The sequence below is a fragment of the Crocuta crocuta genome, unplaced genomic scaffold, assembly GCF_008692635.1.
Source record: "Crocuta crocuta isolate KB4526 unplaced genomic scaffold, BGI_CrCroc_1.0 scaffold96, whole genome shotgun sequence".
Taxonomy (NCBI): Eukaryota; Metazoa; Chordata; class Mammalia; order Carnivora; family Hyaenidae; genus Crocuta; species Crocuta crocuta.
The window spans coordinates 9,370,198-9,395,377 of NW_027531522.1; the positions used below are offsets into that span (position 1 = coordinate 9,370,198).

Consider the following 25,180-nt stretch of genomic DNA (forward strand, 5'->3'; position numbering starts at 1 on the left):
TGTCAAACTTGGTGGCAGGAGACTAGGTCTGAATCAATATTTCTGCCTGAAGTCACATAACCTCTATGAGAGATTAATGTGGTTACTGTTGGGCTCTGTATTTTCCATCAGCTAAGTATGTGCCCTTGTCATTCATACTTTGTTTTTAGCTTGTAACACTGACAGAAAAATCTCTGTGGAATAAAGAACCAGTTGCCTGAGTGCATGAAGCTGTATTGTTATTTGCATGTTTCCAGGATTTCAGTGAAGGGTGTTTTTTCCTCAGAACAGTATTTATCCTTTTGATTCTTAGGTGTTTACCATGCTGAAAAACGTCTAAAATGTCTGGTCTCTCATTTTGTTTCTGCTGATCCTAATTTTGTTGATTAAATAGTACAAGACATTAGGAGGGTTTTTAAAATTATTATTAAATGATATATTTTCAATTGTTTTTTCTGTAAAGCCCTGAGTAAAATTTCTCACTTTTGTTAAAGCCTCTCTTTGTGTATTACATAGTGTGTGTATGGAAGTACATCGTAAACCGTTCCTGTTAGGTGAGGTGAGTCATTCCAGTTTTACCTCTGTTAATTCAAGGACGTGATTGGGCATATGCTGTACATGGTTGGCCAAGGATGCGTGATGGAAAGGAATTCTGAAGTTACCAAGAAATCACTTGGTTCATAGCAAGCCCACCCGACAGTCACTGGCTAAAGCCTTAAAAGAAATGGGATTCTTTAGCTCGCTTTATTTGCTTTATTTTACTTTATTTTATACAGGACTATAGTACCCTTAAAAGGTAAGCAAGTAAACAAAAACATAGTCTCATTTGTAATAGCAGTGATTGGGATTACCAGAGTGCCCACAACATAGGATTAAGGAAATAATGATGCAGCTACTGGATTAAATGCTACACAGCCATTTAACGTTGTCTAAAACGAATAGCTTTAGAGAATTTTCATAATATATTATGAGTTTAAAAAGGCTATATACCTATACTTACATGCAAGTTTGTATTAAAAAAGAAAAATAGCTTTGAAGGATGCACCTTAAATATCTATCGTTTTCTCAGAACAGCTAGGTGGCTCAGCCAGTTAAGTGCCTGACACTTGATTTTGAATCTGGTCATGATTTCACAGTTCATGAGTTTGAGCCCCAGGTGGGGCTCTGCACTGATGAGTGGAGCCTGCTTAGGATTCTCTCTCTCCCTCTCTCTGCCCTTCTCCACTCACATACACACTCTATCCCTCCTCCTCTCTCTCTCTCAAAAAAAAAAAAAATACAGTTTTCTCAAGTGGTGGGATTGTATGTGGTGTCTGTTCTCTCTTTATGCTTTCCATTACTGTCTGATTTTTCTCTAACAACCTGCAAGTTAACATTTTCAGTCACATCATTGTAAATAAACGTTCTAATAAAATTTCATAGTTAAAAAAAGTATTAAGGAAAAAAGGAAACATTTTTTGCATTTTTGTTACTATAGCACTATTCAAATAATTGTTAGAGTTATATATACATTGTTATGCATATGTGTATACGTATAAAAATTATACATAATAAGGATGTAACTGTGGCACCTGAGTGGCTCAGTTGGTAAATTATCTGACTTCGGCTCAGGTCATGATCTCACAGTTTGTGGGTTCGAGCCCCACGTCGGGCTCTGTGCTGACAGCTAGCTCAGAACCGAGCACCTGTTTCAAATTCTGTGCCTCCCTCTCTCTCTGACCCACCCCTGTTCATGCTGTCTCTCTCTCTCAGAAATAAATAAAAGACATTAAAAATTTTTTTTAAAAAAAGGATGTAACTGTTGAGCATATATGCCACATCTTTTATTGCCAAGCCCTTCATGTAAGTTTTCTTACTAATTCCTCAGAATATTTTATGAAGCTGAAGAAAATGTAATCATCCCCACTTTATAGATCAGCAAACTGAGGCTTTGGCCAATTGGATTCTTTGCCCTCAGTCATGAGGCTACTGAGTGACGAAGCCCAGCTCTGAACAGGAGTCTGAGGCCCGTGCTCTTAAGCACCATACTTCGCTGTGTTGCCCTTTTTGGTTGTCATTAGTTGTTGCCCATGGTTTTGCATCTATCATCCCATAACCGGTCTTCCATTTCTCATTGCGGAAGAACATACAAATTCCATTTGAGAGTGAATTTTAAAGATTGTCACGATTGAAATGGGTAGGTCACATCCTTATTACATTCTGAAATATCCATCGACTAATCAGCAGATTGTATTTTGCGCGTTTTACAGAGTAACACACAATGTACGCGTCCATTTAGGAAGGAAAGATGCATGTGGGTTGCATCAGTGATTGCGATTTTGAAATTGACACCGATTTCCTTCATTGTGTGGGGGGGGGCGGGGGGGGTGTTTTAAGTTCCGAGTAAGCACACTGAACCACATGGGGCAAATCATTTGTGCTTCGAGGTCATGCTGCGACTGCGGCTGGGCAGCTGAGATTACCAGAAGGCCTGTGGAAGGAAGGGCATGGCCACTTGTGTGTGTAGAAACCCAAGGGGTGTAAGTGAGAAAAAACTGCTTCCAGGACCAGCCAAGGCACCTATTAGCTCTGGTGTTACATTTGGGCCTCAGTGAACTTCTGTGTAATCCCTTTGAGAGTCCCATTCTTTCCCACTGTCTGTGAGACTCCCAAAAAGCACATCTCAGTAACTAATCCACAGGCAACGCAGTCTTGTCTGGCATTATCTTCTGCCTCCCCTCCTAAAATTAAGTGCTACTAACTTTAATGAAATCATAATAAAAATTGTGCTAAGAGAGTAAAATTATACTCAACATATCTAGTCAGAGAGCTCTTTAGGCTGTTAAGCGTTTAGCTGATACATATTTGCATACCCAAGTATAATGTTGCAGCTCTTGAAACCACCGAATGAATGAATATTTAAGAAAAAGAACTCTTGATTGTTTTAGTTCATGTGTATCGTTTCCAGCACATTTATACTCTCCCATCCTGTGTGGAGGCGAGACGGAAAGCCTCATCACTACTATATGAAGCTAACAGTGGCTCTTATTTTTATGTTTTACACACCACACACACATTATGCACACGGAGTATTGTTTTGTGAGATGAGTTATGTGTGGGAGTCTGAGAGAGCTATTTGCATCCTGGCTCTTTCCTAATTGTGTATCCTTAGGCACATCACTGAACTATTCTGTGTCTTTCATCAGCTTGAAAACGGAGATGTTCCTCATCGCCTAGTTTACTAAACAAAAGCTTCTTTATTAAAGGTAGATAATATATGTCGAGTCATACAGATATGAGGCATCGTTCCTTCCCTTTTTTCACTTGCCCCTGTGAGCACCATTTGTGTTTGAAAAGATTATGTTTTTCCAATGGTGACTCAGAGTTTAATGGTTTATCTCTCTGCTCCACTCCTGTTATCTTACCGTTTTATATTTTTCTTCTCTTTAAGAAAGTTTTTTTAATTTAATGGAAGACTCTTAATTTTGCATCTAATGCAATAAAATAGATACATGGTTGGAATACATTTATAAGTTTTTTTAAAATTGAAGTTACATAATATAATGCGTAGACCACAAGTGTGTTCTTGAGTTTTGACAAATGAATATATCTACGTATCATGCACCCCCTATCAGGATATAGAATTTTCCCATCACCTGGAGAAGTTGGACAGAAGCTTGTCTGTCTTTGGCTATGGTTCCAAGAATCTCCAGATTCTTCTTTGATTTTCTTGGTTTGGGGTATGTCCGTCACCACCTCATGTTGACTGTCCCTCTTCCACAGTCTCAGAACAGACTTTCTGAATTAGCCTCTTTTGTTGATGATATGACTTTTTAATGGGAGACAATTTGCTTGCTGTCTCTGTATGATTTTTCCTGTCTTCATCCTCCCCACCCCCACCCCACCACCAGGGCTCTCTTCCCATTACTAAATTCTGCTGGCAATATGTTTTATGGTTCACCACTACTGTGATTCAGCCTCCAAAAGGTCATGTTAGGGTCTTGGAGTGTTCCATATCAGAAGCATTTTGGAGTTTGACATCATCTCATGTCTTCCATTACACAGAATTTCCAGAGTTGTGTACACAAGTCCTTCTTCATTTCAGAAATTAGTAAAATGTACCAGAAGTCTCGGTGATTGTCAATTTTAGGAAATTCACCTCAGCGGCAAACCAGGAAATACTTTGCTTATTTGCCTTGTTGGAGTTTTTTTTCCTCCTGCAAATAGATGATGGCTCTTGATTAGTACAGAACTCTCCATCTTGTGTTTTAAGTCAATTATCTGTGATTTTTTAAAAGCATTCCTTAGATATAAAGGATGACCCTAAGTAAAGTTTTTAAAGTATTATTCAAAGTTTTCAGCCATCATTTTGTTTTTATTTTTTTGAATCAATGACTAAACTAATACTTTTGGAATAATTCGTCAAATGAGCATTGCTTATTGGAACTATTTTAGAAAGATCGAAAGTACGTTTGTCCCACCTTCCCTGTGTATTTACACCTCTTCGATTTTGCTTTATGAGCAGCAAAAGCAAACTGTCACTATTTGCTGTAAATTGAAGCTTTTAATAACTATGTCTGTTCTACAACATTTGTCAGCTTTGAATATTCTGTCAGTAGAAAATAAAAATAGCAGGGAAACTCAGCAGCAGTGACACAGAGAATTTATCTGCTTATGCTAAAGGAAGGTAAAAAATACAATCTTGAAGGGTGAGCATTTGGCGTTTTTCCTTCAAATGATGTAAATTTGAACTGGCTCTTCCTCGAATAAATTTTAGATGAGAAGTAGGCAAAAAGAAAAATGAATAAGTTTCCTCATTAAGCACAGACCACCTTTTAACCTAGAGAGAATAGAGCGTCTTTTAACCTAGAAAGAAAAGAATGAAGAGGTAATTTCAGATCATCGATTCAATCACACATGCCTTGTTTGACATCAGCTTGAAAAATAAACTTTATAAGTAACATAAAAAGAAACATGATAGCTCAGCAGTAAAAACTTAGACGCATATAGGATTTAAATTTTTAAACTATTTCGTAGTAAAAATTCATGTGCAGAGAATCATCTTGGATATGTGACAATAAAAAATTAATTTATCTAATAAAGATGATTCTAGTAAATCAAATCTAAGTAAATTCCATAGTTCACATTTTTGTTCATAAATCATACGTGTCAGTTATAAATATTAAAAACCTGAATGAAATATATATTATGAAAAATTCACTGCCTTCTCTTTTTTAGACAAAAACATAAAAAGTCTTTTGGGACTTCCTGTTGCTGATTTTCCGTTTTTTAGTTTAAATTCAGTTCTTGCCATTGTGCCTCTTTCTTTTCTGTATCTGTCTGTCTGTAAGAGTCTCTCCTCAAAAGATGCCCTTATCCTTATGGTTATCAGTACCAGTGAACATTTATGAAGCAACTACTGTGTGCCGTGTTTGACAAACAGCGACAGTAAGTCATTATTTTGAGTAGGAAGAAAAACGTTGGCTAAACTCCTGCTTCGCCATCTCTGCTACTACTGTGCAGTATTTAAACCTCTGTTGTAATGGGAAGGTGATAAATGGAGCAGTACGAGCCTGCCTCTTAGTTTGTCAACCTTGTGACGTGCCTGCAAATACAGAGGATCTTTAAACAACCATAATGAGCTAAAAAGATGGCCTCTGGTCTTACAGAGTGGACATGCCTTCTTGTTTTAATTTAGTTTTGTATTAGCATTATTCCATTATTACATATTGAGCCTGAGGGAAAGAAGCAAGTTAATTATTGTCTAAAGTAATGAGATAATTGTATACGTGTCATTTGTCAGAGCACTCTACAGGTGTGTTCCTTTGTGATGAGAAATGCCTACTCTGAATCCATCCTTCGTAGGGAGTGGAGGTGGTTTTGTTTTTTAAACAGAAGTCCTAAAATAGTGTTCATTACTATAAGAAGTTTTCGATGGTATCACGTTGGGAATTCATTTTATCACTGTGTGTAAATGGGTTTGTTTTTTTCCCCAATACATGTCCTTATGTCTTACTAAATTTCATTGCAGTCAAGATTAAGGAGTGATTTCCAGTGACATTGGGCCATTAGTCAACCATTCATGATGTGTGAAGACCCTTGTGTTTTTTCCTGCCGAGGATTTTCATCCTGAACTCAGTGAAGAATTCAGTTGTGTTCTGTCCACCCCCCTACAGAAATCACTTGCCCGTGAAGAATTTAGTAGGGAGGAGAGGAGAGGATGATTCTACTCCTTGGTGCATTTTCTCGGTCGTGATTTGCAAGATAGTGGTAACAAAGCCTTTGATTTCATTTTCTTTCTTTTTGTGCCTCTCCCATGTAGAAAAGTTAAAATTTTGTCTTTGTCTTCTTTTCTTAGCTCTGATTTTTAAGGACCTCTTAGGGTTTACAAAGCTCTGTCTTGGGTTATTTCAGGTACCATACTTCTTTTTAAATACCGATAAGATTCTTCCTTTTGAACGTGCTTTTTCTTTTTAATTTTGTTAATTGACTTGGATAAATAAGTTATCCCAGTTGTTTGGGTATTGAAGGAATAAGATGCGTATCTCAGAGAGAGAGAGTAATTTAATTCTTTTTTCAAACACGCTGTATTGTGTCTTTGTGATTCACAAGGACCCCTTCTAATCTGCATTTTGTCAGGGTGTTTGTCTTACTTATGAATAAATTTGAGTGAAAACGCTTTTTAAGTTAAAGCTGCATTGATGGTTCAAAAAATAAATTAAAAATAAAAATGAGATTGTTAAAGTCTTTGATGTAGCAGGTTCATAAGGTTCTCGTGGTATTTTTTTTAAAGAAATAATTAAACGGATTTCCCTTAACTATTTAAAAGTCTGAGGACAGAATCGCATTTTATAGGACACCTAGTGCAAAGAGCAAGAGAAGTGTACTACCTCCTTGTAAAGAACCTAAAAGTCATCTTCCATAACTAGTTCTTTTATACTTTATGACTTGGACACACTTAACACTTTTTAGCACCCCATTGCTTCCTGTTTTTAACAGTTAGGTGAAACAAAGCTAGTAATTACAAAACAATATCTTGCTTTTCAACAGCAATTATGGAAACTCTTGTTAGAAATCATCTGTATAGAATCCAGGTACATTTGCTTCTCTGTCAGCCATTTTCTTTTAAGTACGAGAGTGAATCTTTGAATTTCCTGTTGAATTTCAGGGGAAAAAATGAATGTTGGTTGTTTATCTTAGCCATCTGCATGCCTGCCTCCCTCACCATTGTGTCTTTCCTGCTTCCTCAAGTTATGAACTTGACTAATTGGAGATTGCAGCCTCTACTCCTCCAAGGAGCTCCAGTCAGAAGCCCTTAACAAGCGTTGACTTACCCTTACAGGTGATATGAAGAATAGCAATAAGCAGTATATCCGTAGAGTCAGCAAACTGGTTGAGCTTCCCAGAACCCAGATTGGCTGACCTTGATAGTTTTAACTGTCTTTAAACTGTCCTGCTTTCCCCCAAATGGTCAGTCTTTGAGAGACTGAAGAAAAACGTGATTCAAAGAGCCTCAGTCAGAAGCAGGCCCTTGGTTTAGCAGCTATTCCAGTGCTTTTTAGGTGCCAGAGAACAGTCACATGCTGAAGAGCTCACGTATTGTCACATCTTTACGTGGCTTTATTGAGATGATAATTCACGGACCCTACAACTCACCCGTGCAGAGTGTATAGTTCAGTGACTTTTAGTTTATTCATATAGTTCATCCAGACTGTTCTTCAGAGGGCGTGCACCATCTTACAATCACTCCAGCAGTGTATGAGGGCTCCGGTGTCTCCATATCTGACCCTCACATGTTGCTTTACGTCTTTCTGATGATAGCCATCCTAGTGGATGTGAAATGGTACTGTGGCTTTAGTTTACATTTCCGTCATGACTGGGATATGGAGCGTGTTTTCATGCACTTATTCCCAGGTTTTCACGTTGGGGGAGTATCTTAGAAACTGATACTCACCACCATAGTACCTGATGAAACTCCTCCTGAGAAGTTATCTGCTAACGTGTGCCATGCCTATACCTAACCTGCGAAGCTAATGAGAGCTTTGGGCGCTGCCTCAGTGGCATACAGGGTAAAAGGAAGGACAATGCTTGTTAACAGATACGCGAAATAAAGTCTTTGGGGAGCTATGATGGAAGGAAGCGTGGGCACAGAACAGTGGGGACGAAAGAGGGAAGAGTTTACTTCTGCTGGAGAGAAGGACTTTGCTCAAGAGGGAAGAGTCATGGCGGAGGCGGTATTGGTTATACTGTGAACAGTTCTGTCTCAGGCATAGAACCATGAAGGGGGGCTCCCAAAATGAAGAGACACAGCTCTGGGCTCTATTAAGAACAATGAGTGGCCATTCTGGATCTTGATTCTTGACCATCAGTGTTGTGGGCCACAGTTTCACACAGCACTGCTGAACTGGTGTCTTGCTCCTTCACAATGGCCTTCCTGATTGGGGAAACTGCTTTCTCCTATCTGTGAAGATGGGGCAAGACATTACTCAGCAGCTGAACAAGAGCTGTGTCCGTTTCGTCCAGAATCTGCTTTTGTTACTTGTTTTTGAATGCACATGAGAATCCCTTTCATCCGGAAATAAAAAAACAAACTCCTTTTAGAAAAATATGTGATTTATAGTCTTAAATTGATGAAATATAAAACGACCTCCCTAAGTCTTTTGCGTGTGTAAAAGAATTTTTTTCTTTTGTAAAATACTTTACTCTTTTCCCTGATTAAATGTTTATTTTCAGGTGTTTTGTTTTCTGTTCTCTTTCTGATAGCATTTCTAATGGTTTTGGAGAAAAAGATGAGCTGTGGAGCATAGAGATAAAACCACCTTTGGTACTAAATCTCACCTAGTACACTTCTGCCTCTTAAAGACACTCTGAGATCATCTTCAAAAGATGTACAGGAGAAGCGACTTTCAGCATCCCCAATGAGCTCAAATCCTCATTTATGTTTACTGAATTTGCAACTCTGACATGATATTTTAGAAAGCCATATAACATGCTTTTGCCAGTTGGTTCTGACGTTTGATGGCTTAAAGAGAAATAGATTTGTGTCTTCAAACTCCTGGAACCTTCACAGCATTACTTGTTTTCCCCCTGAAAGAGGGTGCTGAGGATTCAGAACTATTAAATGTTTGTCACAGAATTTCCCAGATTTTGTTTTCCTGCAGGTAAAATTGGATCAGGAACAGGGAATTTTCTGGAACATTTTCACAGGCAAATAGGCTCTTGCAAAAATGCCGTGAAATAACTGAAGCTCAGTTAATTGTACTAGTGTTTTCTTAAATATAATTAAACATACATCATATTACATATTTTTGCTTAAGGTCACTGTTAATAGCGACAGGGAAACTTTCATTCCTAGTACCTTGTGCTGTGAATATTACTCTCCTGTCCCCATAAATATTCCCTCCCCTTGCCTTCTTTCTGCAGACCCATTCAGCATACATACGTCAGAACTCTGCACTCCGTGTGGCTCTTAGTTCCAAGGCCTTGGAGACCCCGAGTCTGGGTCAGACCCAGTGTCATTGTACGACCTTGAGCAAGTCCTTTAACCTCACCTACCTCTTGATGCCCTCTTTAGTAACACATAAAATCAGAAATAGTACCTACGTCCTAGGCCTGCCGTGAGGAATAACAGATCAGACAGAGCAAGCCCAGGGCAGAGCCTATACTTGTGTAACCTATACTTGTCACTGTGGTTAAAACGCACATAATGGGAAAGGCCAGTATGAAAATTCAGATGTTAGACTGTCCAGAAACATTGTTGTGGTGATGATAACTCGGTTTGAAAACATGAATCCCCTGTGTAAGTTTAAGTCGTCTTCATCCAGGTGTATTGTGGGTACGTCGTCGTACCTGACACAGGTTTCTTTTTATCTCAGGCTGGGCCGTGCAAGGCACAGCTTGGGGGCTTGAGGTGGGAGGTGATGGACTTGAGTTTCCTCATTCAGCTGAACCACAACCCTGTCAGGATGATTGCCATTCTGTAGAGTTAGAAATCAACGCAAAGGGAAGTTAGGTGATTTTCCCAAGGTTACGTGGTCAACATAGGTGGTACCCAGATCCGTAACGAAACGGATCGTTTTACATATTGACCACTTTGATACGTTATTTGGGTGGGAATGAATTATGACAAGTGGTCATTTCAGTTCTTGGAAGGAGGTGGAATAAGGTGTAACAAGAGTTTACCATTTTTCACATAGCAAAACTCCGTTTTACACCCTCAAGTGTCCACAGTAAACCCACCCTCTGATAAAAGGTAGCCATTGTTTTTAAGGCAGTCGTGGTCCTTCTCGGTAACTGATCATATCTGTTACCCTTTCCCACAAATCATCACTATGTGTTTGGTGTTGTCCAGACAAGTCTGTGTGATTCACATGGCAGGTTGTTGTTGGATTTGCTTCTCATACCATATTCTGATTTTTAAATAAGGCAGTTCTGTATAGATCCTTAACAATCCTTCATGGTAGTATCTGACTAGCCATTCCTGTTTGATAAATCCCTTCATCATGAAAATAAGCATCATGAAAATAGGGTTTGTTGTTGGTTGGTTGGTCGGTTGGTTTTGTCTCCTGAGTAAATTGAGCAATAAACACATGTGTTGACCCAAAAGCACTTTATACCTTTTCACCTCTTAGAATTGGCATTTTAATGTTAACACACTGATAAGTTTCTCTTTTGGCTTATTATTTAAAGAATAAGCATCATATTTTTCTGTGCATATATTATATCCCAGAAGTGTGACATTTAAAAAGTAGAGAAAAACATAAATATTTGAAATCTTGAGACTAGCAACGAATTGCATATAAATTTTAAAATGGAATATTCACCAGAATGTTGTTCTAGGAGGTGGTTAGTCTTTTGGAAATAGATTTAAGGTTGGTGCTTTTATCAGTCAATCAGTTGTTCCTTCAGCACCTTGAAGACACTGTCTATCTGTATGAATGGAAAAGAATGTTACAGAATGGGTTTTAACAATAATTTTCCAAAGCACTGACACCCCTCCAAAGTTGGGCATGATTATTTCTTTGTTTACTTAACTGTATGAAAGCATGCCATCCTGGATATAATTAATGGCCAGAAAATTGAAGACAAAAGAAAATGGGTGTTCCTCAGCCTACAGCACACAGTCTGTGAAAAAAAACGCTGATGAAAAAACAATTAGAGACCCAGATGCCATAGGTGGTGGGAGATTTCTGTTGCCAACCAGAGTTCAAGGTCAGAAGCTGGTACTGGTGCCGTTTCTGCCTTCTCCCCCAGTTTCTGTCCAGATCTCTGGATCTCCACACAGCAGGGCCTGTTGTTCTGTGGCTCTTACCAAATCATCTCTTCCCGTGTCGTTTGCTTCTTTCCCCCCTCCCCTACCTGCCTTTGCACATCCGCCTGCTTTTTTGTAACTTTATTAAAGAGTGAATGTCAGCGTGCTTTTTCTGTTACCAGGTAAGGTGTGAGATGATAGAAGAAGTAAAAGACTAAAATCACCTGATTTCCATGAGCACCTCCACACAGACCCGAGTGCTTCTCTATGGTTGTCTCAATAAAGATGTGTCCACAACAACCCATACCATATATGGGAGTGTGCGTCTGAGAATGCCCGCACGAGCGAGAGAGAGAGAGAGAGAGAGAGAGTGTTTGCAAATAGCCTTGTTTAATGCTTCCCTCTATTTTGAGGCAAAAAAAACCTTAATAACATAAACAATTTGCTGGTGACAGGCCATTCTCAGGTGATTGCCTCTGTGGCTCTGCAGAGACATGGTTTTAATGGCGGTGATGGTGGGAAAGCTAGTAGGCTTCCTGCCTAACACTGTGGGGGGGAGAGGGGAGGACCCATTGTTCAGCTCCCTGCTTCAGCTCTGCTGATTGAGCATGTGTTCCACATTCACGACAGGGACTCCTGTGAAAATAGATCTGTCCCCTGCCCATGTGAACTGTAAGGTGCATTAGGGAAGTCACTCTCTAATCAAATAGTCCCATATGTAGATACGTATTATAAAGCATAGTAAGTATGGAAAAGGAAAAGTACAGTGTGCTGTGAGAGCTTGTACCAGGGGACCTGATAGCCCACCAAAGCTGTGAAACGTGGCAGGAGCTAATAAATGAAGGAATGAGAAGGGGAAGGGGAGTCCAGTAGCAAGTGTGGAAGGGCATTCCTGGCAGAGAAAGCTACACACGCAAAGGCCCTGTGGTAGTGGAGGGCAAGGCTTATTTGAGGAGTTAACGTCAGTGCCCGGCAGAAACTACCTTGTCCTAGTCGGTAGCCCGTTCTGAGGATTTGTATTCCAGAGTGAAGGGAAAACGGCAACTGTGAAAGGGCGGGAGTGTGGGCAGATTTGCTTTGGTCAAGGTCACTTTGGACTCTGCGCACAGAACAGAGTGGAGAGGCTGGTGGAGGCTCTAGAGGGGCCTCTAGGCTCTACAGGGGCCTAGATGTGAGGCATTGGACCAGAGGGTGATGAAGAAGTTGAGAAAGTTATTGAGGGGAGAAAGTTGGAAGCATGTGTGTGACGATTAGGGAGGAGGAGGGGTGAAGTGTCCAGGGCTGTTTTGTGGGGTTGTGTTCTCACTTCAGGCAAAATAAATCCAGGGGCTAAAATTAAAAGTACACTTCAAAATAACTGGAATCCAACAAGCCACATATATGTTCTTCTCCCCTCTCTTTCCTCCTTCCCTTCCTCCCTCCCCTCCGTCCTTCTCCCTCTTTCTTAATTTTTTAACACTCTGGTATAACTCAAGCAAAAAGATTAGCTGCTTGCCGAGAAACTTTGGTTTCTAACTTTACAAGTGCCCGGTGTCATATCTGTTCCTATTAATATGAAATGGGGGTTCGATACGAATTTTTCCCAAAATATATTGTCTCATTTATGTTAAAAACCTATAACTTCGGAGCACTTACTTTAAAGTCTCTGGGAGATAAAACATGAGCCGGCTAGGTTGTTTCTGGGCGCTAAACCCAAACGTCTGCATGAATTGCAATGTTGCTGTAAATATTTCCGGGCTCAGACAGGTGGATGCAATAGGAAAAGCCCGGACAAATTCTTAGGATGCCAATATTGTCCCAGAGCCTCCATGCAGAATGAAGCTGTTTGACAAAGTGTTTCCCTGGTGATTTGGCTGCAGATGAAAATGTCTCCAGCAATAAAATTCCGCGCTTGAGCCTCAGCTCCGTGCACGCATCAGTCAGCAAATGACGTATCAAGGATCTTTTTTGCTGTATTAGTTAATATGTTGGCAGAAATATGTGAAACATTGTTATTCCCCTCAGTTTCTGTGCCTGGGTATTTTTTTTTCGTGCTCTTAAACACACATTCATTTTACCAAAATATTTTCCAGCCATGCCTCTACGACTAATCGATGGGATTGCATAAGAACAGAGATAAAAAGTTTTTTATTGCACGGGTTTTCTTAGCTACCGGTGGCAGAAGACATGTAATGGCCAGAGCTGCTATTTCGCCATCATTTGTGAGTAGTTTCGGGGAAATTTAAGGGTTGGTAAGGCAATTAATGGTGAAGCATATTTTAATTATAGGAACTGGAGAAGCTGTGTACAGCTGTATGAATTAATACATTATTGTTTAATAGGTCACGGTCACGTGTGACTTTAATCACACTCCTTGTAGTTGTATTAGCGGTCATGTTTTATAACTTAATAATTTATACATAATGAGTTCTGAAGTTCCATTTGCGTGATATCAGGGAAATAATTTACCCCATACATTAGCGCTTATAAACAGCGGCAGAGCCCTTCCTGCAGGATCACAACCGAATAATCGCCCAAGATCCTTTTGCATTAAAAGGTATTTTTAATAATGAGATCATTTTGGACGGCCTTATGTTATTTCCGTGGGTGCCAAGTCTGGCTTTCACGAAGTGTTTTAAGAAACAGGAATGAAGAGGAATCACAATAATTTCACACATATTTATTTATTTATTTTTTGAATAACAATGAAAACTTTTAATAGCTAAGAAAATAAATTTTATGTAAATGCCATGAGAGAATTTAGTGTTGCTGCTATAAAAAAAAAATTGTTTTTTTTTTTTACAAATCGTTTATTGTCAAGTTGGTTTCCATATTAACACCCAGTGCTCATCCCCACAAGTGTCCTCCTCCATGCCCATCCCCCCTCCCCCCACATCCATCAGTCCTCAGGTTTTGTCAGCATTCAAGAGTCTCTCATGGTTTGCTTCTCTCCCTTTCCCCCACCATTTCCGCCCTTCTTCTCCCCCTTGTTCCTCCGTCAAGTTCCTCCTAATCCTCCTATACGTGCAAACGTATGATATTTGTCCTTCTCTGCCTGACTTATTTCGCTCAGCATAACCCCCTCAAGGTCCATCCATGTTGCTACACATGGCCAGATTTCATTGTTTCTCATTGCCAACAATGAAAACTTTTAATAGCTAAGAAAATAAATTTTATGTAAATGCCATGAGAGAATTTAGTGTTGCTGCTATAAAAAAAAAATTTTTTTTTTTTTTTACAAATCGTTTATTGTCAAGTTGGTTTCCATATTAACACCCAGTGCTCATCCCCACAAGTGCCCCTCTCCGTGCCCATGCCCCCCTCCCCAAGCATGATTACCCAGTGAGGTCCACGGCCATCTTTGCAGTTGGGAAAACTGTAAGGGATGGCATTCATGCTGCGTTGTAGACTTTCCTGGTCTCGCACTGTCCCTCCAGCCCAGTATCTCCAGGCTGCAGTGCGTGTCAGAAGCTATCAAATGGACTAGACTGAGCTGTGTGTCTCTCAGTGGCACGTATGGCATACTTTAGCTCAGGCTTGGCAAAACGTCCGTGCACCCTTGCCTCTGGTGATCCACTGCCGTCTCAGGGAAAGCACAGTCTCATCCCAGCCGAAGCTGCTTCTCAGCGAGCCCCTGAGAGAACCCCTCCAGCGCCTGTCCCTACACAGAAGCAAGGAAACTCACACTCAGTGATTGATGACAGCAGGCACCCGGCTAGTTGATGCTTGTCATTTTCGTCAAGATTTTATTTTCAATCACAAACCCTCTGGGGCCTCCGTTCTGGAAAGTCTTTTGAGGCCACCCAGTGATATTGGAGAATCTGGAGGCTGAGGTGATCTGTGTATGTCGCAAGGATATTAATAGGCCCGCAAAAGGGCATTCTGTTCAAAGAAGCTTGGGAAACTTTGGGGAAAAACTTGGCTGATACGCGAGTGTTCATCTTTGGTGTCTAGGTAGAGCATATGGGATGCAGCGTTTCCCAAACTTTATTGACCCTAGAGCGTGCTTTTTTTTTTTGAAGTGTGTCATACCCTCAGTTTCTTTCTTTATGAAATATACAAATAAAAATAGATAAAACGTGTAAAAAGTCTATGGAATTCAACAGAATTCAAGTAAATTTGAAGGTGTAACTGGCTTTATTAAACCATTCGTGAGTCAGGCAGCCTACTATCTAGCAAGTATAGGGGAGTTTCGCTGAGCTCAACAAAAGAAAGACTTTTATAGGTAGTTTTTAAATCATCTTTAATGTTTATTTTTGAGATGGAGAAAGAGAGACAGAGCACAAGCAAGGGAGGGCGGAGAGAGAGAAAGAGAGACACATACAGAATCCAAAGCAGGCTTCAGGCTCTGAGCTGTCGCCACAGAGCCCGACGTGGGGCTCAAACTCACAAACCGTGAGATCCTGGCCTGAGCTGAAGTCGGATGCTCAACTGACTGAGCCACTAAAAGAAAGGCTTTTAAAGGCCGAGGAATTTTTTTTTTAAGAAGAAAGGAATTTATTAGCAAGGAATGCATTGTTGAGGCAAAGTTACCCTCCGGAGGGAAGCCAGAGGGGTGTCTCTTTTAGTACTAAGCAGGGAATTCCATATTAACTCGTTGAAGGCTACATATGTGGAAAGTTGAAAGGGCAGTTAGGTTAGGTGGGAAGTTTGGGGCCTTTGGTTTTTATTTGTTTGTTTTTGTTGTTTCAAACATGAATTACACTATTCTGTCCACAATACAAATTTTGTCAGGGTGGAAGAAATAATGATGTATGTTCATGTGATTTTCAAGCTGTGCAGTACCATAAAAAATATCACCAATTAGGGTTGTTTTTCGGCTTTGATCTTTTTGGAAGTCGAGTGTCACAGAAATGGTGTGCCGCATTCTTTAATTGTTCAGATTCTAGAAGGCTGGACACTATTTTCTATATCTTTTACTCTTCCTGCCCAACTCTTGTGTGCTGGGAAAATCTCTTCTTTGTGTGAGGGTCCAAGTTACTAACTGCAAAAAAGGATATTCTGCATGTGGTTGATCTGAACGTTACTTTTAAGCACTTTTACTAGTTTATAGCATCTTCTAACTGCTCGCTGTCTGTTATTAATATTGCCTAATAAGGTTTTTCTTTATCTTAACGCAACCCTGTAATTACCTGTCTGTTTCCCACACTCAGCTTTTCCAGACTGGTTTAAACCCTAAATAAAGGGCCAGAGGAGCAAAGGGAGCGAAAGGCACAGCACAGCCCTTGCTGCACAGATACGTAGGCAGCCTACACTATAAGAAACCTCCTTCTGGCTCCAACTGCCTCATTTTTTTTCTCTTCCACTAGTTTATGCTCACAGTTGCATGTTTGGAAATATTTATCGAATTAATAAGTAACTTTGCATACCATAAATGCTGTTTTGACTTCATGTGGAGGCAAGATTGAATTTCTTCATGGTTTGATTCGCTGCTATTGATCCTCTTACAGTGATTTGGAGAACAGAGCGCGGATGGTTGCAGCGAGCTAATTTGTTGATAATGTAATTTATTTATAATGCTTTGGTTGCAGGAAGTAGAAGGAGCATGTTCCACTCAATACCAAGCGTAGTATTCTTTTGTTATTCATTTACTCCCTCAACCAAGATTTATAGTGCCTATTACTGGCCCAGGGTCCAACAGGGAATAAAATACAATCCCTGTCCTGGGGAAGTTTGCATTCTAGTGGAGAGAGACAGTCAGTGAACAAATGTTAGGTGGTGGCAAAAGAGAGAGAGGGTGGGGAGTGTCAAGAAAGGCCTCAGAGAACTGAAGGATGTGCAGAAATTGAGCGGGGCGGTGGTCCAGACAGGTACACCCACCCGGAAAGAAAGAGTGAGGCCATGGTGAGCTCAAAGAAATGACAGTGACAAAAGTTGGCCTTTGTTCTCAGACAGGAAGCCATGGGTATGTTTTGAGCAGAAGGGTGACAAGATCTGGTTAATCTTGTAGAAGGATCCCTGGTCCTGGGGAGTTAGAGGGGGAGCAGAGAAAATAACTCGCAGGCCATTGTGGTAACCTGAGCAGGAAGGTGGTGGTGGGCGGCTGAGATGGAATGGATGAGGAGTAGCACAGTGCGAGAGGTGTTTTTGAAGGGGAGAAACTGACGGAGTTTGCTGGTGAGCTGGATGTGGGATGGGAAGCAGGAAGTTGGCGTTGCCCAAATGGAATCCTGGGAGTGGGATGGATTTGAGAGAGTGGGGAACTTGGATGGGCTCAAGGGGCTGGTTGGCAGGTGGCTATCATACTCCGGAGGCAGGACAGGGACCTAGCTTGAGATCCAAGCACGAGTGTCCAGCGTGGGTAGTATGACTAAAAGTCATGAGTCTAAAGATCATCAGCTAGGGAATACAAAGAGAAGAGGTCCAGAGACCGAGCCCCAGGCACCCCGGTGTTTGAGAGGCAGCAGGAGGGGAGAAAACAGTACAGGGATCCGAGAGGGAACCCTCAGTCATAAAGCGAGCCAAGAGAGCATAATGTTCCAGGATCCAGACGAATTAGCAGTGTCAGGAAGGTGGAAATTTATCAGTCTTGCCAGTTGCCGTTGAAAACCGGGGTAAGATGAGACTGAGGTTGCCCTTTGGAGTTAACAATGCAGAGGTCTCATCAAAGCTAGGAGCCTGCTTAGATAACAGAGAGGTTGGAATGGGAAGTTTACTTGGAATGGGTTAAACAGAGAGAAGTCTTTGGAGAGTTGGCTCCAAGGGAAGGCAGAGATGGGCGGTAGCTGGAGGATGATGTTGGGTCCAGACCGGCAAGAGTAAAGTGTGTTGTGTGTTAACATGAATGGTTAACGCGGTGGGACAGGGATCGATGATGATGTAGGAGAGGGGACAGTTGCTAGAGCAGTGTCGTCGTGTAGGTAGAAGGGATGGGGGTCTGGAATGCAAGGAGAGGGGTTGGCCCTGGCCAGGGGTCCAGGCAGTTCGTGCGGGATAACGAGAGGAGACAGGATGTGTGGTACTGGTAGGTTGGTGAGCTGGTGTTGGGACTGGGCGGAACTCCTCTTGGGAGTGTTTCACTTTTCTCAGTGAAATAGGGAGCAAGGTTATCAGTTGAGGGGGAGGATGGATGAGGAGGTAGTAAAGTACTTGAGGTTTGGGATAAGAGGGTATAAAATTAGCTAGCAAAGGGAGAAAGAATGTACCGAAGAAATGAGCAAAGATGGCCAGGACTACAAAGGACCCTAGTGATAATCCAAGTACATGGAATTTGCTCTTTCCACTTGCTGCATCAGGAGAACTCACCCAGAATACCTGCGAAAATAGCCAACGTTCCAGTTTAAAAATACACCATAATTTGTTTATCCGTTGACCTGTTATTGCACATTAATATTGTTTCTAGTTTGGAGTTATTATGAATACAGCTGCTATGCACATACTTGTATGTATGCAAATAAAAGTCTTTATATGGACATATGTTTTCATTTCCCCTGGGTAGGTTCCTAGAAACAGAATCACTGGGTCATAGAATAGACATATATTTAACTTGGTAAGAAACTGCCAGTTTTCTGAAGTAGCTGTTCTGCAAAAGTAACCAGGCAAGGGGCTCCTGGATGGCTCAGTGGGTTAAGCATCCAACTTCAGCTCAGGTCATGAGCTCACCGTTCGTGGGTTCAAACCCCGCATCAGGCTAGCTCAGAGCCGGGAGCTTGTCTTCGGATTCTGTAACTCCTTCTCTCTCTGACCCTTCCCTGATCACGCTGTCTCTATCTCTCTCTCGCTCTCTAAATAAATAAATAAATAAGTAAACATTTCAAAAATGAAAAAAAAAAAGTAACCAGGCAAACACTTCACCCTGTTGGGTAGAAAATAAGCATATAGTAAATGGGAAATGCAAGACAGGAGAAACTCATGGTCTCGGCTTAGTCATGCCTGAGTCTTAACAAAGTCACCCAACTATTATAGACTCAATTTCCCCAAAAGCTACATGGAAATTATAAACTAGGTCATCTGCAAGGTTTCTTTTGAGACCCCACATTCTGTGAGTTTTGCTGAAATTCTACCACATGGTCATGAACAGACAGAAAGCCCAATATCTGCACGTTTTAATTCTGCGGAAGTTGAGTTGCATTTCATGTGTGGGATACAGGAAGAAAATCTAGAACATACAGTGCAGAGGAAGGATTAGGCTTAGATGAAGCGCACAGTTGCATGTGAAAATGACATACTCTTTAGAAGAAAACGTAAGGTGACAGCAAATTAAACTTAGAATTTTATGTTAGAAGGTTGTGTGCCTATGAATGGCTCCCATTTTGCATTCATTAGAACATACATACTGGGAGACACAGTCGGGTGACTTGAGAACAAACTGCTTCCACGTGCGCTGTTTGGATTGCTGTGGCTTGCTTGGAGATGAGAGGAATGCAATGTTGACCTCTGTTACTGCTGCAGAACCACTGGGCGCTCTCCAGCCAAGAGCAGAGAACATTTCTTTCTGTTTCCTTCCAACGAAGGACGGAAATCTTTCTATATGTCCTGTCCATACATAGACTTCTGTGTATGTGGCTGCACATCTCTGAGATGTCTTGGCTGGCTGTTCCCATACCTCACTGCACAGTGAAGGGTGTGCTTCCGCAAAGACTGGGAAGCCATATTCATGCGGTTGAAGCCGTCTGATAAATAGAGGATGCTAGAAAAGACAGATTGAACATCAGTGTGAGATCATATAGTCCTGTAATTTGTCTTTCAAAATAATGAGAATTAGGGGAGGGGAGGGGAGAACTCATGGGAGACAGCTCCAAGCCAGTGGGGAGTCTTGACTAAGCTGTGATGGGCGGTGGAGGCAAATGGCCAGTTGGTGCCCATCACCCCTCAGGGTCCTGGGGTTGTGAGCTCCTCATCCACTCAGACGGATGAATGCCGTCTCCTTGTGCCAGCTTTCTCAGAAGGGATTCTGAAAGGTCTGAGTTTTGAAAAGCATTCATAGGGAATCTTGAATTTGAACATTACAGTCAGGCCAAACTCTTGTTGCCTGAGGAGTCCCTTCCACAGCATCGCTGACTTGATTGTCATCTAGCATCTGCTTGAATACCTCGAGTGACCTGGAACTCACCACCTCAGCACATTCACTGTAGCCACATGTACTTCTCAGGACATCCGCGTAGGGTACAACCTTATCGAGCCCATGCCGTGGGACCTTTCTTCCATGACATGGGGAAAGAATCTAAAATCAAAAGCATATGCCCTGCTAGCATGGAGTGGAAGGTCTGTCTGATTTTGTGTCTCTCCCTAAGAGGGAATAAATCATGGGCATTTTATTTTTGTTCTTTCTCAGTGGTATGAAGAACCGTACAAGTAAGCATTCTTTTCCCCAATCAGGGACCATCATCATCTCTTAAGTGGCTCAGATTTATCTTTACTTTGATCTCTAAAGATGACTCCTTTCTTCCACTGGGCTTCCATTCTTCATAGCTGTTCAAAAGTCCGTGTTTTTGTAATGCTGAATAAGTGATTTTCACCCAGGGCCATTTGGTTCCCCAGGGGATATTTGACTATTACTGGAGATCTCATTGTTGCCACATCTGGTGTTGGGGATGCTACACGTATCTAATGAGCAGAGGCCAGGGATGCTCCGGAACAGCCTTCGGTGCACCTGACGGTTCTGCACAACAAAGAAGCATCTGGTCCAGAATGTCTTGGCAGTAGGATTGAGAAACTCTGGTCTGAAAGAGCCAGTAGTTCAGCCCACCAGGAGCCCCTCCGTTGGTAACCAGCACAGTTGGCAGTGTTGTGCTGTGGCACACAGCTTTGTTGGTACCTACGGAGATGCAAGAATTTTAATTTCAGGAACAGAAAAGTTTCCTCATTTATTTATATTCGTTGTGGCTCTTAGAGAAGAATTAGAGCAGAGCCAAGCAGTTCGCCGTAGAAAGAATTCATTGAGAACCAGTTGTGGGGCGTGTGGTTCAAATACGATGCTGGTGGCATTGTCGTTCGCTTGACTTCATCCCTAACTTAACTCAGTGTGGCGGACACCTTTGAATCCTAAATAGAGACTGTTTTTAAAGGTCTCTTGGGTTTTTTAAGATACATCCAAGTTACCACTAATAAACCAAGGAGGTATAGGTTACCTCTACTTAAAAAAAGAGTGAGCAGTCGGGATCAAAGAGATTTAAAAGGCTTTGTGTTTTCACTAGTTTATTCATACATTATCAGAAAGCAATTTGTTTTCCATAGTTTACATCGTTTGCCAAAGCCAGTGTATTGTTCGTTGTTTGCTGGCGGTGTTGTTTTGTTGGTCATGCAGTAGGGGAGACAAAAGGGTAAAATATCACGTGAATGTGTGTTTCACATTGTCAGGAAAAGGCAAACTCAACCTCAGGCAGGTTTTGATGTGTAATAGTAGAAGAACAGACACAACACTGAATAATTCCCTACCCACCCTTTTTAGGGGTGGAACCCATGCTGAGGGAGGACGCAGCAGAGCTTGTCAGTCAAGGCAGAAGCTAATTAGATTAGCTCCAGTGCCTCTCTGGACGGCTTCCAGAAGCACACACCCTGTCACATTTGCCGAGAGTGTCAGTGAAGGCTCCCTCTTCCCCCCCATTCTTTTGACTCCATCCAAAAACCAAACTTGAAAATGGCGGAATGAACACTGCTGGGGTTGCCCCTGTGTGCAGGATGGAAACGGAGCGTACATTCTTTAGGGGCATAAAAGCAGGGTCCAGTGGATGTTCCCCGGGCCCCCAGTGAACATAACTGAGGGGAAGTAACACGGTGGTAGTAATGTACTGGCAGTAGAGGCCGACTAGGATTCTGAGTTGCCCCACCAGCCAAAGTTCTCTTTCTCTTTCCTGGCTGGTAAGCATGAGCATCGAATGACTGTTGTCACCTTTAAATGAAAGCTAAGGTGACCCCTGGGTGGCTTAGTCGGTTAAGTGTCCGACTTTCGCTTAGGTCATGATCTCGCGGTTCGTGGGTTCGAGCCCCACGTCAGGCTCTGTGCTGACTGCCAGCTCAGGGCCTGGAGCATGTTTCAGAGCCTGTGTCTCCCTCTCTCTCTGACCCTTCCCTGCTCATGCTGTCTCTCTCGCCTAGAAATAAATAAAACATAAAAAAAAAAAAATTTAAATGAAAACTAAGATTAGTGAGCTGTTGTTGAAGGAGTGGGAGACCATTTGGGATTTGAAGGTGTTCTAGAAATCCTCCTTTGGTAGTGCTATTTATTCATGGTAAAAAAAAAAAAAACCACCCTCCTCTGTTTCCTTTTGTGAGGCTCATCGCAACACAGGGTCAGCTGAGGTTCCCACAGTGCAGACTACTGGGTAAGTGCACTCTCTGAAGAGTGAGTGCTCCCCACCGTGAATGCAGGACCCAGCACTGACATGCTCTGGGCTTGTTTGCGGCTTAAATCATCTGAGTGCTCTGAATTCTTCCCTCTGGAGACACGTTCTGAAGTGTCCCCCGCCAATGATGGCATCGCAGCTCTCACGCAAAAGCTTGTCTTCCGATGCTCTCCCATGGAACATGACAGTTTTCTCTGTGATGGCCGAATTAATTATCAGAAGTGGTTTGCTGGCAGACAGTTGGATGCTAATTATGACTGGGACCTTGGGGCCCTTGCACCCAAATCTGTTGATGTTTGTTGGTGGCGGTAAAAAGGAAAAACCATAAAACATGAAAGAATTTCTTTTTGTGGGCTAGGGCCTGGAGAGCAACTCCAAGTGAGACAGATCAAGCCAGGCAACTCTGGGTGAGTTAACTGCGACCTGAGCTATCAGCGTCTCCCCCTGTGTTTGTGGGGAAAGGACTGAACAAGCGGTTAATTAATTGTTACTTTTCTGGTGAAGAGAGGTTTGAGATGGGATGTTTCAATGCAAAGCCAAAAACGGGCATTGATTAAATTTGAGGTGAAGGTGTTCTCATAATGTCTGAGTTTGGTTATCCAATTCGACTTCCTGCTGTGTCCCGGGTTTGTGAAAAATTTCTGGCAGGTTCTCCCTGGGAAGAATTATTTTCAATTAAATGGATCATGAGCCCTGGAGAAAGAATCATGAAACGGACCTGTAGCGTGGGATCATGTCGTGAACAAAGCTGCCCAGCTCACAAAGGGATGTTTGGGAGTTGGCTTGTGCTAATACGGGCTTTGGGCACCATGTCATTCTTTCTCATCATCAGTTACGTTAATGAGGTGTAGACATGAAGGCAGGTGCGTACTTCATGGAGCCCTGTGACGCATGGCAGACACTGTCGCTGGCTCTGGTTGGGGACAAGCAAGGAGGAGGCCAACAGACCCTTGATCACTGGGAAGGGGATGATAACCTGTTGGGAGCCTGCAAAAAGGCAGTCAAGTATTAGTAGGGAAAGTAGAGAAAACAAGAACAGGAAACGTCTTAATTATTTCCAGCAGGTATGTGAATGGCCTGGCTTCCTTTAGTAAGGCTTTTTGATAAGATGCAGGCAGTGTTCCAGCATACATGCTTGAATCATCCTTAATGACTAAGTAAATAAAGGACACCCCTACATACTTTTTTGGGGATTCCATGGAGTTTTAAATAGGTTTTTTCTCTCAAGGAAAGCAAAGTGACTCATAATTTCCTGTTAAATTCGGTGGCTGGTATATTATGACAATATAAAAAATAAATTTTGTCTAATGTTGCATCTCTGTAATCGTCAGGTAAAATTGTCTGGCAGAAACAAACTTCCCCTAGGTCTGACTTGGGGAAGCCACAGTATAGCGAGTCGTACCACTCTTAGCCCAGAAATGTACACAGAGGCAAAGACAGGTCCATAAAGATCGACTGCTTTGTTTCCTGGCAGACTGGGGTGTGGTTGGGGATGCACTTGTGTCAGAATGGGCTATTTGAAAGGTTTTGAGATTTCTCTCCAGTTACCCTTTTGGTTGAATTCCCTGAAATGTTTTCTTACTTCTAGGATATAAATGCAAGGTAAGATGAACAGGAAGTTTAAGGGAATTTCACTCATTAAATCTCATTAGTCTTTGCTGCTTCCAGCTTTTTCTCGATGGTTTTCATTCTTACCAGGCAGCAACTCAGCGACCTCACTTCTCCCTCTCATGAGACAGAGAGGAAAACCCTCTGTGTTTCAAGAGACTCCGAGCCTCCCCTCAATCCCCATTCTGCTCCGGAGAAACCTGTCCTGCGGCAGAATATCCTGCACAGACAGAGATTGGCATTTTGGTGCTGGTGGAAGCAGGGGTGAGGCCAGGGGCCAAGCCAGTGGCGTGAACACCCGGATTTGCTCATGAGTTTCTTTGTTTTTCCACGCACTCACTGAGCATTACCGTGTCTGGAAGACATGGCCTTTCTTGTGAAGAAAGCATGGGGCCCGCCTTCGGGCTCAGGTCCCAGCTGTGGGTTACAGCAACTGTGTGTCCTTATCAGAGCGTGCAGATGCCCAACAGCTCTATTACCAACTGGCACGTTCTTTTCTTAAATGGACACAAGAATTGTCATTTTGCACGCCTTGGTTTCTGAATATTAGAAAATCACGCAGTAACAGCAGTTTAATCAGGTGGGTATCTCTGGATTCTGTCAACTTCTTGAGGCCTTTTGGGTGACTTTGGGTAGGGTCAGGCATTCAGACTGGTGAGAGCCCCGCCTGGGGTTTCCAGGAGTTTCTGAGCACATTTCTGCCTTTGACCACCCGTCACTTTGGTCAACTCATTTGCCCCATCCACACCCCAGTTTCTCATCTATGGAACAGGACATTCCACCAAAGTGAATTTAGGTCACCCTCATTTTTAAAAATCTATACTTTAAAAAAAAATTTTAGTGGGCAAAAAGGTTATTTTAAAGTTTAATTAGTCTAATGATTGTGTTACCATTCGGAAAGGAAAACCAAACAAAATATCTTTTTCCATGTGGGACAAGTTGCATTTCTAAAGTCCCATCATCTGTGCTGCCCGAGGTTAAAGCCACTATTGCTAAGTACACCTGCTGTCTCAGGAGTAATTAGATGTGTCCAGATGGACAGACATGATCACATTCATTCTTCACAACCTTACGAGGGAGGTTCTGTTAGTGTCCTTGT

The 25,180-nt window shown here is 42.0% G+C and overlaps 1 protein-coding gene across 1 annotated transcript in view; it reads left to right on the forward strand.

The window, feature by feature from the left end:
* Positions 1–25,180, forward strand: part of RSU1 (Ras suppressor protein 1) — a 190,701-nt gene that overhangs the window by 138,168 nt on the left and 27,353 nt on the right. The window lies entirely within an intron of this gene.